The sequence below is a fragment of the Mixophyes fleayi genome, chromosome 10 (assembly GCF_038048845.1).
Source record: "Mixophyes fleayi isolate aMixFle1 chromosome 10, aMixFle1.hap1, whole genome shotgun sequence".
Taxonomy (NCBI): domain Eukaryota; kingdom Metazoa; phylum Chordata; class Amphibia; order Anura; family Limnodynastidae; genus Mixophyes; species Mixophyes fleayi.
The window spans coordinates 27697729-27717681 of record NC_134411.1 but is presented as its reverse complement, the minus strand read 5'-3'; the positions used below and the strand labels follow the sequence as shown (position 1 = coordinate 27717681).

The following is a 19953-nucleotide window of genomic DNA, read 5'->3' as shown; positions in this document are numbered from 1 at the left end:
TGTTAATGAACTGCCTATATAAGGTGCCTATATAAGGCAGATTCTGGCACTAACCCACTGCCAAAGTATTGGGTTATACCTTGTTTGGTTCCGCTCCAGCATGCTAGTTCCAGTTCTTCCTGATGCATTTTGCTCCTGATATTCCGGCTCTGACTCCTGGAAATTCTTGGCTTTCTGACTACCCGTTGCATCAAGATTCTGATTCTGTTTGGATCTCCTGACCTCGACTATCCTGACTACTCTTTCTTCAGGCTCCAGCTTCCTCGTTAGCAAATGGCATAGGGGTCCGTGACCTACATGTTCCACGCAGTGAAGACCAATCTTATTCAGAGGGCTCCCTGGTGAACATGGGGGAGGTGTTAGACTCTGCGCCTCTTTGCTCAGTAGCGCCAACTGCTGGCAGGTATTCGACCATCAATTTCTAGTGGGCTCACGCCACATACAAAGTATCGCAAAATGAATAATTGAGGATTAAAGTATGTGAGCAGAATATTACAGGAGATTAAGTAGTCACCCAATACTGTGGATTGGCAGCCCGGGGTGGTTGTAGTTGTGTAGGAGGAGCTGGAACACCAATCTGTTTTCTCCCTAGTGGAACATCAACCTCGTACCCTACTCGCCGTTTTTCACTCCCCCTCTGATTCTGACCTTTGCCCATCACCCAACACCAGTTGCCCCCCCACTCCTCTATTCTGGTGTTTCCCAACCTGAGCTTCCAACTGGTGAGTCTGGTATTAGTATAACACATTTTCCACAAGAACCCTCAGAGTTTGTTATATTTACATTATATATTTTTTTATAATATATTCAGATCATGATTACATCCTTATCACAGCTGTACCACAAGGCTGCGTGTTATAGACACTGGATATTGCACTGTGATGTTCAGTTGGCAAATGTTCATGTTACTTTATCTTCAATTAAAACAGACGGAATAAAAAAAGAAAAAAAACAGATACAAATACAAAACCTAAGTGTTTTTGGCAGTAGTTATAGGCAGGATTGCTTCAGTTATGATTAATGAGATGTTGAATTGTATGCTTCAAGAAGGTATAGAACTTGTGGTTTACTTCTAAGCCAATTATTGGTCTGAAAAGTTGTATCTGCATATATTACTATTTTAAAATCTTTTGCTGTTAGTAAGTCATTGCACTCCTATTTCTTGTTATATACACCAAGAAACCACAACATTAATACCACCTGTCTAGTATTGTATAGGGTCCCTTCGTGCCACCAAAACAGCTCTGACCCATCAAGGCATGGACTTCACAAGACCTCTGAAGGTGACCTGTGGTATCTGACACTAAGGCGTTATCAGCAGATCCTTTAAGTCCTGTAAGTTGCGTGGTGGAGTATCCATGACTCTGACTTGTTTTTCCAGCACATTCCACAGATGCTCGATCAGATTGAGCTCTGGGGAATTTGGAGGCCAAGTCAACACCTTGGACTCTTTGTCATGTTCCTCAAACCATTCCTGAACAATTGTTGCAGTGTGGCAAGGGTGAATTATCCTGCTGAAAGAGGGAATAAAGTTGCCATGAAGGGGTGTGCTTGGTCTGCAACAATGTTTAGGTAGATGGTATATGTCAAAGTAACATCCACATGAATGCAAGGAACCCAGGTTTCCCAGCAGAGCATTGCCCAGAGCATAACACTGCCTCTGCCGGATTGCCTTCTTCCTATAGGGGCATCCTGGTGCTGTTTTCTAAAAGATGCACACACGTACCTGGCAATGCACATAATGTAAAAGAAAATGTGATTCATCAGAGCAGGCCACCTTCTTCCATTGCTCCATGGTCCTGTATTGGCGCTCACGTGCCCATTGTAGGCGCATTCAGAAATGGATGCATTGTGTGTTCTGACACCTTTCTATCATAGCCAGCATTAACTTTTTCAACAAGTGGTGCTACAGTAGCTGTTCTGTGGGATTGGACGACAGAATTTGGATCCTGTTTTATCCTTTTAGGTCTAGTAAGCTGCATTCCTTACCGATAAACACCCCAATGGCAACTAGGTATTGGTAAGCACAGCCCACTTTAAGGGAAAAGGGGCTGTATTTGAGGCGCCTACTAGCATGATCACTGGTGTTTACTGACAGTGTGTGGGCCCAGGCATGACATCACTCTAGAATTTGGAACATAGATTGTATTTTATTGTTGATTTAGACATTTTTTGATATTTATTTTTTTTTGTTTAAATGTTATAAAAAATGTTCTGGCCTTTAGCAAATGGTATTTTGTTGGTGGAAATTTGACGCTAGAACCTCCGTGTTTTGGGTGTTTCACTGGTTTTCCCTTGGTTATGTCGAATCTGGGAATAGCTGAATTTGATGGTCCTGTGTCTTTTTCAATCTCGCATGTAACTCTGTGGGGGGGATTCAATTCTGCTGTGAGTAACGCGGCGCTAAATTTATTACCGTTAATACGGTAATCTTTAATGCTGGTTTTTACTTGCGGCTCGGGGAGCAGCCAGCAGAAATGAGGGTTAAAATTACCGTAATTATGCGCACTATTACCGTAATATCTGTAATGGTGCACAGGCTGCTTGAATTACCTGCTATATGTGTACTAACTTTACACCATTGGGGATGTCAAAAAGGGTGAAATGAGCTAGATAGTTTTTGGTGCAATAATAAGTGAAAAAAACTAAGACTGAATATTACACTTTTATAAACTTTCAAGTTTATGAAATAGACCCCAAGGTGTAAAACGTATTTTCTCTTGTCCATTTCTTGTTTGACATTCTCCAATTAGCATCCCACATTGCACTAGACCAGGGACAGGCAAGCGATTGCTTACCATCTGTTATAGAATTTTAAGTTCAAAAGCTTGCGGGGACTTTTTGCTCCACAGCACCAAAGGAAAAACAGGTTGCTCATCTCTTGTCCAGACTTTAAATAAATGTAATTCTCTAAGGCAAAAAAAAATAATATTTGGAATAATATTTTGTAATCTGCAAAGGCAGAATTATATATTATCCCCATAATAAATTATTTTGCTGCACAGCTAAATAAAACATGTTTGAGAGAAGGCAACACATACACTAGGAACAGAGTTTGCACATTAGTTTATAGCATTGCAACGTATCCTACACTATCATAGCCAAACCGAGGGGGGGGGTTTCCTAATGCCTGGAAAACCCCCCCTCCAAGCCTGGGGCACTGTATAATTGAGGTAGCTGGACCCTGCCCTGCCCCCGCTTCACACAGCTCTGCTTGAAAAGGGAGAGCTGCGTGCACCTAACAGTAGCCAACGCAGCATTGCCCATGTATATTATGGGGCTAGGAAAAGTTGGAGAGCAGCCAAGCACTGTCTAATATTATAGCCACGCCCCCATGCATGCTGGTCACGCCCACTGGCATCATGATGTGGAAACCCCCCTCTACAAATCCTGCGTTTGCCCCTGACTATCACTTAATCTATTTTGTCATGAAACTCAGTATCCAGGAGAACCAGTGAATGAAATTAGGACATAAATTGTGTCATAGGGGGGAATTACTCAGTACAATTCTCAGCGCAACACAATATCTAGGATTATCTTAGAACTGTTCATCATGATATCATCACCATCTCTATAATAAAAGGGATGAACACAGAATACTCAAGTGTCAAGTGTGAAATCTGACAATTATTATTATCCTTAATTTATAAAGCACCAACATATTACATAGCGTTGTACATTAAGAGTGTCATGGTGGAGGTCCAATTAAAATAAAAATATGACTGTATATAAATGGTTGATTTGATTGGCGTTAATTGGATTAATTTAACAGCTTCCTTTGTCCGGCTGTTAAAACAGACACACATAAAAGGAAAAGTTTTTTCACACCTAAAGCTAACTGTTTCCTCAAGCTACAGGCTATTATGAGATAAGCTTGCCACCAGATCTGTGGGTTTCCATTTGATAATTGAATTTCCCTCCAAAGCCAGTGGATATTGGCTATTGCAGGTGTTAATCTGGTCAATTAGCACAGTGGTGTAAAAAGTCAGTGACATCAAAGAAGGGGGAAGAGTGTGGGCTTAAAAACCCACTGTATGTTATGGAAAACTATCATTTATGGGGGGAATTCGATCTAACTGAGAGCTGTCCACTTCATTCATTCAGTCACTCCCGAACATACAGATTATATTATGTAAGTGTTCTATTTTGTGTCATCTTTATCCCTTGTTATTGCATTTATTTTGTATGTCATTTATTATATATTTTTTATTTTTATTATATCCATAGCCCTGTACCTTTAAAATTAATTCTAATATGTTTTCCCTCATTACTTTAACAAATACATAAGTCTTTAAGAATTGAAGTATTGATTGACGGTATTAACTCTTTGAATGTTAGGGTGGGATGTGTTAACCCTTTTGGCTAACAAGAAGCATAGCGTGTGCCAGTGTGTACATTTGTATAACAGACTAATAGGGTCCTATTGCACTAACACAATCATCATCATCATCACCATTTATTTATATAGCGCCACTGATTCTGCAGCGCTGTACAGAGAACTCACTCACATCAGTCCCTGCCCCATTGGAGCTTACAGTCTAAATACCCTAACATACACACACACACACACACACACACACACACAGAGACAGAGACAGACTAGGGTCAATTTGATCGCAACCAATTAACCTACTAGTATGTTTTTATAGTGTCAGAGGAAACCGGAGCACCCGGAGGAAACCCACGCAAACACGGGGAGAACATACAAACTTCCCACAGAATAGGTGGTGGCAGCGATTAACCTGTATATGGATGTGAGAGAACTTGTTTGGGCTGTGATCAGCTAGATCAGTAACCTGTGTGGTAGATGAGTGTAAGATTGAGTGACAAAATGCTGTTTAAACCCTTGCAGTAAAATCCAAATCATGGACGTTGGGAGTGAACTCATGACAAAGGGGATCAGAATACAAACATATTACATACAGTGATATGATACAGGCGTTTTTGACAAGTCAACTAGTTCAATACAGCCAATACAAGACTAACAAAATCCTGTCCCACCACTGAGCCTATATACAGGATATTCATCTGAAGACACAGAAAGAAAAAGACATTTGCACATACTACGTAATCTGGAAGGATTTATAAGAAAAGGAATTAAAATGTACCATACCAAAAGCTATATAGAAATATATCAGCTGTTTGCTTATTCATATTTAAAAGTTGTTTAAAAAAATGTTTTATATGGACAGGGCGATATTAGTAATATTTATTTTTAAAGGTTTCAAAAACTGGTTTATGCCTTCAGGCGGAAGTAATTTCATTTGCGTCTGTCACGAGCAGCGGCTCCACTGCCAACCGCCGCGGTTCGCTTCTTTCTGCGTTGCCTAGGCACGTAGGTGTGTGCGAGTACAACCCAATGTGTGATTGGTGGGAAGGGTTCATCTGTGCACTCTGCAGGTTCATTGGGCCACATCACTATTTGAGGCAGTAAGGACTGAGCCTCACTGCTGGTTATAGTTCTCTGCTTCTGGTTGCTGACCTTCTCCTTTCTCCTGCTCCTGTGCTATTTTTGATTGATTCTTTGTGTATGACCCCTGACTTGCTTACTGAACTTAGTTGGATTGCCTGTGACCCTGACCTCTGCCTGTTTTCCGGATACGTTGCTTTCAGTCTGCCCTGACCCTTGCCTGGACTTCACTCTGCTGCCCCTCGGCCTGTTTCCGGGCTCCGTTACCTTCTACCATCAGGCCCTCATCTGCGCTGCAGTAATACTATAAACTTGTACTACTCTGAGTTAAGACCTGGGGGCATCTGAGTACCTGTGAGCATGTACAGCTTACAAGAAAGATGGCTGCTATAGGTGAAGACCTCTCCTTCTGTTCTACAAGATTATGATATTTTCTGTCCGCTCTGACAACGACTATCAGACTTCCAGTCAATACAATACATCTGTACCACCCCGTTGTGTTTGTGTGTGTGTGTGCGTGACACCTTTGAAGGGGAGGAGCGCAAAGAAGAGTTCAAAGAAAGGAAAGAGAAACAGGTTTGAAAGTAGATTCTGAGAAGATATAGTTATGTGTCATGAGGAAGCATCTACCGAGAAATATCGAGATCAGAGTGTATCTAAACCTGACCTACGTATGAGTTAGATGTCGAGAACGTGGGGACACTCTAGGGGATTTGTGTGAGGTTTAAAAGAGATAAATTGGGCATCTTAAGCCACAAAATCACCCGGCCTAGTTAAGAGACACTAATATGGGAAGATATATATATATATATATATATATATATATATATATATATATATATGGCACTTCACATGCTTCACTTACAGTATCTTTCATCTATATAACACCTGAATGTGTGGGGTCCTCTGTTTGCACACATTATCCTATATACCTTGGGATGAGAGAGTCTGAGCTATAGCTGAGTGGTTGACTTTATGGCTATTACCAGTGAACAAACTAGGGTTATACCTTTACTGAATTCATTCTGTAAACTGAATTCAGTAAAGGTAACTCTTTAAACTGCATTGGTAACTGCATCCGGAAATATGTAGGGATAATGGATGCAGACTTATACATACTGCGTGAAATGAGTCATGTCGGAAGGACTGAAACCTCCAATAATTAGTGTTAGAAAATTCTGCTACCTTTGCTCTGCGGTGGAGACCTGTCTTGATATTTGAACTAATGTCCTGACTGGGTCAATCAATAACCACTGGGAAAACATGAATGAAAAGAACAGTGTTTCATTCCAGTGATAACAATTTCATGGAGGTCATGACTTATCCTAAAGCAAACTTTGACCTCCATAATGTCATACTGAGCTTAAGCAACCATTCCTCGTCAGTCTCTGGATGTCTGGTAATGTATATATGTTCAATGAAATCATCTGAAATGGCACTTTCTATGTTGTGAAAATTTTGACTTATACCTTAAAACTCCATAATGTACCTCCCACATGGTCCACTTTTACAGGAATAGCTACTCTTTTCTAAATCTGCCCACCCCTCTATCCTTACAGACTGTTCCTCTAGTAAGACGGATCTATAGACCTGTATAGAAAACTCATGAATTCCCTCCAACAAGTGAATTGGTTTTTCTATGGAATTAGCAACTGTTGTGTCTCATGTTAGATCGTACGCAAAAGAGTTGTACGAGTTCTCGGAATGTGAGCAAAAGTGTTTATATGCAAATGTTAAAGGAGAAGTCACCAATGGGCTATATTTTCCCTATAAAACCCTCCACCCCCACCAGTACAACCACAAAGGTCACATGGCAGGATGGGATCCGTGTGGTTCTGGAGATACCAACCCCCTAGTGCAGTGGTTCCCAAACTGTGCTCTGCGGCTCCCTGGGGTGCCGCGGCCAGGGCCGGTGGTAAGCAAGGCTGGGGACTACTTGGTAATTATTTCGGCTTAGGGGTGCCTTGGAAAAATTATGGAGACCCTAGGGGTGCCTCGAACTGAGAGAGTTTGGGATCCGCTGCGCTAGTGTCATGGATCTATAGTTGTCGATGGAGCTGATTGGACAGCTGCTGTGGCCATTACAAATATATGCGGTGTGAGTATGTTTTCCCCTGAGCATGGGACCTTTGTGACTGTATGGGGGGTGGAAGTGGAAAGGGGTGGAACAAAAGGGAGGGAGGATATAGTTTATAGTTTTTTTAATCAATAATTTTTAAATATTTTTTTTGTATCTCTATTCTTTAACAATTTTTTTTTTTTGTTTTTGTTTTTTATTAGTAGCACTGAAAGCTCAAACCAGGGCTTTCAATTCCACTGTGGACGCCTTAACCGGCTAGCTGGGTCGATCATGCGCAAATCCCCAAGACTGGCCTGGCAAAGCGGTAAAGTAAGCCTGGCCGCTCTGGGCCAGTAGATTGTTTTACATGAAAGAGCTACTGACACCATTCCCAGCAATAATCTAGATTTGCTGCCGTCTTACTCCATGTCACTGTTATGTTAATAGTCAACCAAAAACTGTTACTAACATGAATATAGATGTTTACATTGAGTTCGGGGGGTTTGTATTAGGAGGAATGAAGCCCCTGTATTTCTGCTTGTTTGGAGGGAGAGGTGATGCTGCTTACAAATTACATTGTGCCTGAAATAACCCATTAAGGTGGAGAAAAACAAATGTCCTATTTTCAGGCATTGGGCAGCAGATCTCAACAATACCCCATGTATCTATTTCACACCTTGTAAACTCTTTCTTGATCTCTACATTGATAAATATTTTGGTGCCTTTCCCCATCAGATCGTATTACAACTCAACAAGGCATGAAACTCAGAAACAGTCCTGGCCTATATATTAAAGTAATATGGGTGAGTGCACTAAGCAACATGACAAGAGGGATGAGACGACCAACGCAGCCTCTCGTCTATTACCATCACAAACCCATTTCCATCTCTCATACAGATGAATACTGAGTATGTTGTGAAACCTTAATGTAATAACCCTTGACGCGCCAGGGATCTAAAGAACGCCTTGCTGGAATCCCCCAGCACTAAGGCGCCACGACTGTTATTTCATCCCTGCCAACATAATCAAGCAGCTGGAACAAGACAGCTTGCACTGGCTACTAACCTCACCCTACATCACAGCAGAAAGATGTGAAGCGTGTTTATCTCATTAAAGATTAGATAACGCTCTGTCTAACCCAAATGCAACAAATTTACAATAAATATACTAGTATTAAGTGTGACTGAACTAACAGTCATGTATGCACGCCACAACAGCTGAACTTGTCAATACATCCATCGACATTCATTCTACAGATAATGGAACACTGACAATACATTCTAGAACTCTGTTATTACAATATTATGTATTGATAGGTTCAGCTGTATTACAATGTAACACAGCTGAACCTATCAATACATCCATCGACATTTATTGCACAGATAATGGAACACAGACATTCTAGAACTCTGTTATTACTAGCATACAATGTAACACAGCTGAATCTGTCTGCACAAAGAAATTGTGATATTTAAATATACAAAATAAAGGCACAAATAAACAGAATGAATACAATTGATGACAAGTATGCAAAAATAGGGTCATGTGACAAACAGCAACCAATCAAAACGTACTTGTCATTTTTCTAGTAGAGTTTAAGAAATGAAAGCAATCCCAATTGTAAAGCGCTACGGAATTTGCTGGCTCTATATAAATAAATGTTGATGATGATGAAATATCTGATTGGGTGCTATGAGATACAGCACCTATTTTGTACAGTTAGTTGTGCACCAGTTTACATAAATGCCCACTTATGCTGTCCTTCACTGAGACATCCAGGGCCGGTGCTAGGGTCCACGGCGCCCTAGGCATTTTTAAAAAAGCGGCGCCCCCCCCCCCCCCCCGCAAAAATTGCCGTCATTTCCCCCCCCCCCCCCCGCAAAAATCGCCGCCCTCCTCCCTCCTCTCCTTACCTTGTCTCACCACCGCCGCCTCTCTGCTCCGTCTCCGTCTCCTCCCCTCCACTCACTGACACTAGTAAGTGGAGGGGCGGAGAGGGAGCAGAGAGGCGGCGGTGGTGACAAAATAGCCTCTTCCCCCCCTCCCCGTGCATCTGAATGCTGTGCGGCGGCCGTGACAGGTATGGTCAGCGGTCGCCGCACAGTTTTAAAGTCTTTTAGTATTCTGTGGCGCCCTCCAGGCACCCTCCAGAGCCCGGCGCCCTAGGCAAGTGCCTAACCTTGCCTAATGGGAGCGCCGGGCCTGGAGACATCCCCAAGCTAATGTCCTCAAGGGAAGTGAAGATTTATTTCTGTGTTTAAAGCATAAAAATATTAATTCCATGTTCATGTCTGTTTATACAGTTTATATTATTATCTCAAACAAGCAAAATTAATGATAATGCAAGGAATTCATTCACTCCCAAATTAATGCTAAACCATCAACTACAGTGAATGTGTACAACTTAATGCAAAGCTTTCAAAAATAATATTTAATAAGCCAATATTAAATTCCAAGATGATAGCAATCATTAGAATTAATCCCTTGCAATTAATTCAGACACCAACTGGTATAAGCAGTGACAGACCAGACAGCGCCCGCCAGCCTATGATATATCGAGGGTGACCCAGAACTCTGATATAGGTCACCAATACTGGGATTATCCCGTGAAGTCCGGGGCACATGGCAGGTTTCTAATTCATACTCTCAAATGCAATAACTTACAATGTCTATATCAATTATTGTGTATAACTGAGCTTAATAATATACCTAAAAAACTGAAGTGTTATACACCCCTCTGCAGCATGTTACCATGAGAAGGGAGAAATTGTTTCTGTATCTGAGCCAGCAGAGTGTGAGTGACAGACTTGCAAACATGTTCTACAGAAATGGACTGTGGTTGGTAGATTAATACAAAGTCAGTGATGTGTCAGTATCTGAACATTTAGGCATATTTGGTCCCGTCCTCTGATGCAATGGCGCAATTGCATCATTTTACCATGGGGGGGGGGCGATGTCAAAGTGATCAAGATGAATGGCCTGCTCTGCCAGGAGTCCGGGAGACCTACCCGGAATTCGGGAGTTTCCTGGACACCCCGGGAGAGTGGATAAGTATGCTGTTAATACCCAATCTTGTTTTATTAATGTGTTTGTTCCCAATTGTGAAGCGCTGTAGATTTATCCTGCCTACTTACCAACTCTCCCGGAATGTCCTGGAGACTTCCGGATTTCACGGAATTCATTGATCATCTTGCAAAGTAGGCGGTGTGGGGCCATAATGACAGGATTCACTGCAAATAGTATCATCATACCCACACCCCACTGTGTGATGATGCAAATTGAAGGGAAGGTAAATAATATGAGGACAGTATGGTATGTTGGCACTTTATAATTGAATGTTATAAATAAATGTTAATAGATGTTAAATCCCCCCCCGCAATCCCCGAGAAATAAAGAGAAAAAGAAGCAGAACTAATGTGTGCACTTTCTGCTTTGTAACTATTTCAAGAACACAGCAAAGTGAATAGTGATATGGTTGACAAATCTCTATTCTCAATACCTGTAATTACTGTGATACCACAACTATCCTGAATTGCCTCATTACAGAAAACTGTGTATTGTTAAATCTAATCTGTACTGACTGCACAGGTACATTAACACCAACTAAACCACAAACCACAGAGGACGTATGACACTTAATGAGACCATTTATAAGTCCATAGTTCTTTGATGAAAAGATGAGAAATAGAAAATGAACGGCTGTAAATGAAATCTTAATTCCGTCCTAATTATAAATCAAAGCAAAACAGTATCTGAAAGAAAATAACATTGACATTAGAAAGATACATGTCCACAAAATTATATTTATAAACCAAACAATATGAAAATCCATAAAGATTGGGAGAGAATATAGAACATAGAATGTAGTCACAGTTTTATTGGAGAAGTGTTATTTGGATTGTAGGATCAATAAATCAATATAGATTGATTTGCTCACAGCGTGGACTGTGGTTGGTTCTTGAAATCCCATAAGAACCCATAGTCCCCATAGACAGTGTTGTATAAAGAGGCCTCTCTAATGAAATAAGCTTTTGTCCATGCAATAAATGCACAAATATAGCTGTAATCCAAGACTATGGAAGAGGCTATTTCTTCTTATAAAACACCACTTACCATACATGGACATTTCTGTCACTACTGAAGGGATGGCTGGCCAGGAGTACAGTAGGTTAATTGCCCACTTTGTCAGTTTTTACCAATATTTACAGTGACAGAGAGATGTATAAAGTAGCAGAGCTGCACTTAATGGACTGAGCAGTATATAATCAGCCTTTATAACCTACTTGCAACTGTTTGCCGGACCTCAGTCCCCAGAGCAAGCTGTCATATAACAGGAAGCTTCACAACATTTCTATACTTTACAATCCTGACATTAAAACAAAGTAAAAAGCCATGAAGTTGTTCGCGTGTGTTTCATCAAAAGTTTACTCTAGCCACAATATGTATAACTAAGCAGACTTTGTTTAGCAAAGTCGCTGCCAAGCAATGCACTGTGCAGACTGGGTGATTCATACATAAGGGCTGTGATGTCACAGCAGCTCAGATGACTGCATTCCCATCTTTTAGACCTGTACGAGATCCCATGAGGACACAGTCCTAAAGATGTGGGAGGCGCTTAAGCCTTCTGTAATGGATTGGGGAGTTAATATTTTACTTCTTATCCACACTACACTGTATTGTCTGGTTGTCTTTCAACAATGTATTTTTCTTCCAAGATTCATATATGAGAATTTCAGTTTGGTTGCTCAGCGGAACTTTAACTCACTGAACACCACCAAAAACAACATTGTTACTTTTGGGTGGCGTTATCCTTTCAATATTAATTTACTTGGCCGGAAAGAAAATTTACAAGTGAAAATGCTCATTGAGTTGCACAGCCAGAAACTCAATCAAATGTGAGCAGTTAATTATTATAAATGATGGGATGGAATAAATTGAGCAGATGGCTCTGGTTGTGTAAACAATACCACACACCTGTCAGTTCACACTGTTCTAAATTGTGACGTGACCTTTGCACCCCGTGCTGGCGTGCAAATACCAATACGCATCATAACTGCAAATTACCGATTCATCAGGTATATTCATCCATGAACACCTTTTTAGGGGCCAACAAAATAGGATGATTATCTATAATAATCTACAGAAATGTAACGATTAAATAACACACAAAAAATGGAACAGTAAACACTTCTGCGTCCACGCCACCTGCTGCCTCTGTTATTTCAATGACTAGCACCACTTTGCAATCATTCACTCTGTACAGATGATCCATGCAGAATTCATTATGGGGTGCATGTATCAAATGCATACTTGCCAAATTATGGCAAGTATGATCCGGGAGCTCTCGAGGACAGGTGGGCGTGCAGGGGGCGGGGCTCCAAAAATCGCAAAATTTGGCCGCGATTCCCGGAGAATCGCAGCATTTTGGACCTAATTCTGCCCACTTCACTAGGCAGTGGGCAGATGCGGGAGATTGCCACACTCTCCCGGGAGTCCATGAGACTCACCCGAAATGCGGGAGTCTCCCAGACATTCCGGGAGAGTTGGTAAGTATGATCAAATGTGGAGAAAAGAGCCGCAAATTTTAGGGCTCTGTCCCACCTGGGGACATGTTTGTCCCAAGGATGGTGAAGCAGGAGATATTTTCTGTTCACCGCAGCTCTTCAGCGGAAAATGGATGCAGCGTACCTGGCGCTGCAGGGCTCGGAAGGGGAGGGAGATTTCTATTGGGCAGCCTAGTGCTTTACAGTGTGGCCACGCCCCTTGTGATATGGCCACACACTCCGTCCCACTGCCACAGAATTAAATATTAGGTGGTTTGTTTATACTGATTCCTCCATATGTGCCTCTGAGAGGCAGTTTTGTTCGACCACATGTTAGGGGGTGTTAGCAGAGGAGGAGTCGGGGCGGAGCACAAATGGTAATGAAATTAATCATTGCCATACTATGGGGTATATTTACTAAACTGCGGGTTTGAAAAAGTGGGGATGTTGCCTATAGCAACTAATCAGATTCTAGCTTTCATTTATTTAGTACTTTCTACAAAATGACAGCTAGAATCTGATTGGTTGCTATAGGCAACATCCCCACTTTTTCAAATCCACAGTTTAGTAAATCTAGCCCCTATGTATGTTCTCTCCCCTCCTACCTATGCTAAAATACTTTTTTGATCAGATCTGCGTTTGCACATGAGAAGCATTATCTCGCACAAAACGGGGAAGGAAATTGGCTCCTGTGTGTCTTCCTATTGCATATATGTTAAAAAAAAATATTGAGAGGGGACTGTACCTTTAATTTCAGCTGGCTCCACCAGGGAGAAAATAATTTATTTCTCTACCTAAACCTCATTTGATAGATTCACCTAACCTTTCTTGCCTGTCTTCCGACAATTATTTGCTAAGTGGAAACTATATTTTAAAATGCCGTTGTTGTGCAATACTGTACAGAAAGAAAACTAAATGAAATAAAATAGCTGGAAATTGATTGCCCAAAAATTGATCTAGGTCTAAATGAGCAAATAATTGCACAAACTGTATACCTGAAAGGTTGCTCATCTGTATGTATTTATATGCAATTCTATGCACGAGTTTGGTTGAGCATAGTCATGTCTATAACATACCTACCAATATCCTACTTACCCAGCTGCCCTAAATAACTTTTACCTTGGTATGAAAGCTGCCGTGTGTTTAATGTTAAATTCAGCATTGAAGCCGATAAAGTTGATATATTCAAACGTCAGCAATGTGCAGCTCAGTCATTTAAAGGACTTGTCCTCTTCAACTGTAGTGCCCCCCCCCCTCGCCCCATTTTGTATGGAAGTTCAGGGTCAGCCCAGGTCAGAGACACCCTTTTTTTGTACTAAAGACACCCAATAATAAGGATATATTCCTCCACCCATATACAGAGATACATAATGTCAGAGCCATCTGAACCTTTAAGCAGAACTCTCAACATTCCAAATTAATACAATTTGGGACAAATAGGCCATGCTGTCAATCAGCCCAGTCCCAACCCCTTTAACATTGGCCCCGTGCCAAATCCGGCAACCCATGTGCCATTTGTCCACAGGAAATAGGTACTTTCCTTTGACAGAGGGTGAAAATATTTATGTAAAGCCACATTGTAATGTAAAGTTATTAATTGGTTTTCCACATTAAAATCATAGTATTTTCTATTCCCCCATTTTCCTATTCGAGTACAACAATGGGGGGGCTCAGCTGTGTTCAGCAAGACTCCTGGTAATTACGATCGGCTGGGTGGAATTATGCACAGCGTGTTCAAGTCTTTTGCAGTTTCTAAATGACCCTTACTAGGTATTCTTTCCTTATCCCAATATATAATTATAATGTATGAATGAAATCTTTGCGCTGCTTTCTTATTTCTCTCTCAGTCTCACAAATGTCACACGCTTTATTGCAACAATGACATTAAATCATGGTAAACAGGGGGGGGGTCTCAATCTGCAAAGAGTAAACAGATATTCAGCAGTCTGTAAATGCTGAGGGTCACACACGCGAGAACCCCATTCCTCACTGCCATCTTTGGGGGGGATCTGAACAAACATCTTCCCTTCGATGTTACTTTATCACATTTCACGAATCTTGCTTACAAGGCTGACAGTGTAAAGCTGGGCTCACACTATTGCATTTTACGTCCGATGCAAATTCTGTAACGATTACACCAAGGACTGAAAGTCCCGATGATCATGTCGATTCATGGCTACATATACATACACAGCTACACAATTTACCTTCAGATCTGTGACCTTCATCTCTCATAACCATCTGCTGAACAGATCCTGACTCCGTACACTCTACAGATATCTGCCTGCGCTGCTGGTTGTGAGTGCGAACACACTTCCACATTTGTCCGACATCGTTCCATCGTTGACAGTGATTTTTAGGAAGTTTCTAAAACCAAATCAACAGATGCAGTCTGTTTTGGTACGATAAACCGTGATCGTGGGCAGGGCCCTCTTAAGAACATCTTGGGCCCCCGGGCACAGCAGTGCACCGGGGCCCCTATATATACAAAAAAAAAAAAAAAGATTATATATATGGGCCCTGCAGCCCAGGGGGGCCCGTCGGAGGCAGCAAAAAAAACCCTGAAAAAAAAAGAAGAAAATACTTACCTTGCGGTCAGCTGGCGATCCGGCTCCCTCCCTGGACTCCTCCTCCGTCGCGCTCTGCAATGGATGTCGGGCGGGCGTGATGACGTCATGCCCTACATGCACTGCGAGCGCGATGGAGGAGGAGACCATGGAGGGAGCCGGATCGCCAGCTGACCGCAAGGTAAGTATTTTCTTCTTTCTTTTCAGTTTTTTTTTTTTTTGCTGCCTCCGACGGGCCCCCCTGGGCTGCAGGGCCCCCGGGCACCTGCCCATTATGCCCAATGGGAAAGACGGCCCTGATCGTGGGAGCGTACAAACTCTGGCAATATCTGACCTAACGATTGTTTACCGTGTGATGTGCAGCATAAATGCATCAGCTCATGTATCTGGGACACAATTACAGCAACTTTTTTTTTATTTATTTACATTTATTGCCAGGGTTAAAGTAAGTAATTTTTATTAAAAATCGTTTTAATCTGTCATCACCATCCTGAGAAGCTACAGGTAGCTTAAGCCCTTTGTATAACAATTCCCACCCATAGCACAAGAAGAACTAAAGTTCATCAAAGGGTAAATATTCCAAGCCTATACGCTTTACTTACATAGATTACATTTTATATTCCAGACTCAGGCTATTTATGCAATCAGCATATGGTCCTGTGGTATATACTGGTTTATCTGGACTGAATATTGTATACATTACTCATAGTTCATGGGGGAATCACTGTAAGTGTCCTAATGCTGCAGCTATGGCTATTACAGTATATTCATCAATTTAGTCAAAAAGTGAATAAAGTAATCTGCGTTAAATACTTGACATTACGGGTCTGATTCATTAAGGAACTTAAATGCCGATAAGTGCCTTATTTTGCGTAAAATCGTACTATACCGTCATACCAGAACCAGACCCTACTCCCGTGAATGCAAGAACATAAAATTAATCTTTAAGAGCAAAGGACCCTTATTATAACCTACGATTTTAGTAGAGGACGGGGAGGGGAATGGGCATATGCCCGTAGTCAATATACAGTGAGGGTGTGCCAAGCTCAAACGCATGCAGCAGTGCTCGAGCTTTGGGCATCTCAAAAGTATGTGTTTTTCTGTCGTATCACCAGCTATAGGTCTGGTGCAGGTGCTGATTAGTAGTTATGATGGATGTGTCTGCATGCTATAACATGTGTTTACAATAGGCAGCAAAAATGAATTTTATGTACAGTGGATATAAATAACATCACACTAAATATATTTTATGGGGGTGGAATGAACAAAAAAATACTTTTTTTTAAATGGTTTGTCATTAATGTTCCATATATATGTTGGATGTATCTTGCAGGCTGTTGTCTGTAAGAGCAGAACGGACCTAGTCCCGTATTTATGAGACGTTTCTTTAGATGCGCTCCTAATTGATTACATACGTGCATACGTGAATTACATGCATTTCCACAAAAAGTGCAGTGTGGTCCACATCACCTACCAACATGCTTCAGCACAGTACGGTAGAAGGTGCAACTAGCAATGCACCAGTGAGATGGGGTCACACATAGGAAATCCAGCTCTCTGATGGGGTCCTCACCCTACAGACCAGCTTCTCTTGCACCAATCTGCACGGCAGAATCCTACTGTGGCCCCATCCATAGCACCATGGGCTTCATTGCTCATACTGCTTGTCTACCAATACTTGATGAAATCTGATCCATTCAGCAGGGGCAAATGCAGGATTTGTAGAGTGGGGGTTTCCACACCATGCCGCCAGTGGGCGTGACCAGCATGCATGGGGGCGTGGCTATAATTTTAGACAGTGCTCGGCTGCTCTCCAACTCTTCCTATCCCCATAATATACATGGGCAAAGCTGCGTGCACTACTGTTAGGGGCACACACCTCTCCCTTTTCAAGCTGAGCTGTGTGAAGAGGGAGCAGGATCCAGCCACCTCAATTATACAGTGCCCCAGGCTTGGAGGGGGTTTTCCAGTCACTAGGAAACCTCCCCTTGGTTTGCCTACGTTCAGGTCCCATTTGTCATTGGGTATGACAAGCCCTGACACTGGACGATGACTGGACAATTTTATTGAAGCAATCAAATTGGCAAATACAAATCTCCCCATCTGTGGGCAGCTTCTGTTACTAAAGCTGGCTACAGACTTGCCAAACCTGTCTCCAGCAATTAGCGACAGGATCAGTGTACAATCTGGTTGCACCAAATTGGATGAGATCTTACCGTCAGGACTGGACATCTGTATTGAGATGAATGGGGGCTACTAGCCTCACACATGGGGCAATAACAGTCGTCTACAGTCACCACCTGCACACATCTAGGTAATAATCTAATGAATAATAATCCAATCAATTTCAGTTGTTTATTATTGAGCAATGTTGTCACTTCCAGGCCACACCCTGCCGATATCAGCTGCCGTGCTGAAATGAGATTGGCCAGCATAATAATAAGGACGACCTAAGTGGGCTGCCTTACAGCTAAAAAATAAAAAAAGAGATTAAAGCGATATTAAATGCACTTAATATCTACAGCATTTTGTATTTAATTGCCAATGTTCAGAAAAAAAACATTGAACAGTATTGCAATTTATTTACGGTGGCTCAGTGGTTAACACTTCTGCCTCACAGCACTGGGGTCATGAGTTTGATTCCCCACCATGGCCTTATCTGTGTGGAATTTGCATGTTCTCCCCGTGTTTCCGTGGGTTTTCTCCGGGTGCTCTGGTTTCCTCCCACATTCCAAAAACATACTAGTAGGTCAATTGGCTGCTATCAAATTGACCCTAGTCTGTGTGTCTGGCTGTCTCTCTGTCTGTGTGTGATGTTTTTATTATATGGGCAGCACAGTGGCTCAGTGGTTAGCACTTCTGCCTCTCAGCACTGGGGTCATGTGTTCGATTCCCGACCATGACGTTATCTATGTGGAGTGTGTATGTTCTCCCCGTGTTTGTGTGGGTTTCCTCCCACACTCCAAAAACATACTAGTAGGTTAATTGCCTGTGTGTGTGTGTGTGTATGTTAGGGTATTTAGACTGTAAGCTCCAATGGGGCAGGGACTGATGTGAGTGAGTTCTCTGTACAGCGCTGCAGAATTAGTAGCAATATATAAATAGCTGATAATGATGATGATGATAATCATTCTATAAAAAACAAAAATGTGTTAAGCGTTGACAAAGCTTCGAACAATTCCTTCTTATTTTCATTTCTATATAGTCGTAGTTATTTATTACAGTTGCAGGAAATTACATTTTGAAATTATTTTTGTATTACATTTCATTAATCTATCAAGCTGTAAATCTTAAACCCCCACATTTTACAGACTAGCTTTGGGGCGTAATCATCAGAAGTGGAGGTAATTTATCTTACATGTAGATAAGTCATTGAGTCTAAGCATTAAAAATAAACCTCAATATGAAAGTAGAAAATTCTTGTGTACGTCGGCGTGTTGGGAAATTTCATAAATATCACAGGGAAAAGGGGCTTCAGTTAGGTGACCTCAAAGGGTTTGTTTACATTGCTCAAATGATGGCCATACGTGCTGTCTTTGGTTGCTAAAGACCTTAATGTCAGCACTCAGTCCACAAGATACTCCCAATTAAAGTCTAATCAACAGCTTTAATTGCCAGTGCACAGTGTGCTTCAGTGTAAGCTTAATCGTACCCCATGGTAACGGAGAGAGAATAGACAGAGAGGAGTGTGTATGTGAAGAACGGTATTGATGCTCTAATGATGAAGGTTGGATAGCTTAGGGGTTCTCAGATTATTATTTATTTTGTTTTACAATTTTGTACCAACTGCAAAGTACATGGCTTTGGAATATTAACTGTGTGGTGAAGGTAATAATATAGAAGATAAGGAAATAAAGGCAGCCAACAATTAAAGTTGGCCATACATACTCCGCTGAGCTTGCATTAAGCCAACTCAGGTGTTGACATTTCTGGGGGCCTAAGTCACTGATGTCATATCACTCACCTAGGGCTCTATTTATCAAGCGGAGAAACGAGCTATCTCTGGATTTATGGATTCTCCCAATTCATAGGAGGGTTGTCGGCTTTGCATGGGGGGATAGCCTATTTCAGAGAACAGAGAAAGGTTTGGAAAATGAATAATTCAAACTTAGAATCTTTAATATTTCTGTAAAGAAAAGTAAACGAAATTGGGGGGAAAACAGAAAAGCAGTGTCCTCTGCTCCCATTAGCAAAAATGGTTATGGGGCCCAGTACATATGAAACAGGCAGGGCCCCCCTCCCCACGATGAACATCCCCCCCCCTCAATGAACACCCCACCCCCCCTTCGGATGTATTAACAGGTTATTACATATTAACTATAGAACTAACGCAGAGTAATATATACTCATCAAGCCGCTCCTGCTGCTGTCAGA

The 19953-nt window shown here is 41.7% G+C and overlaps 1 protein-coding gene across 1 annotated transcript in view; it reads right to left on the bottom strand.

The window, feature by feature from the left end:
* Positions 1–19953, bottom strand: part of SHANK2 (SH3 and multiple ankyrin repeat domains 2) — a 359718-nt gene that overhangs the window by 316804 nt on the left and 22961 nt on the right. The gene's annotated exons all lie outside the window — the stretch shown is intronic.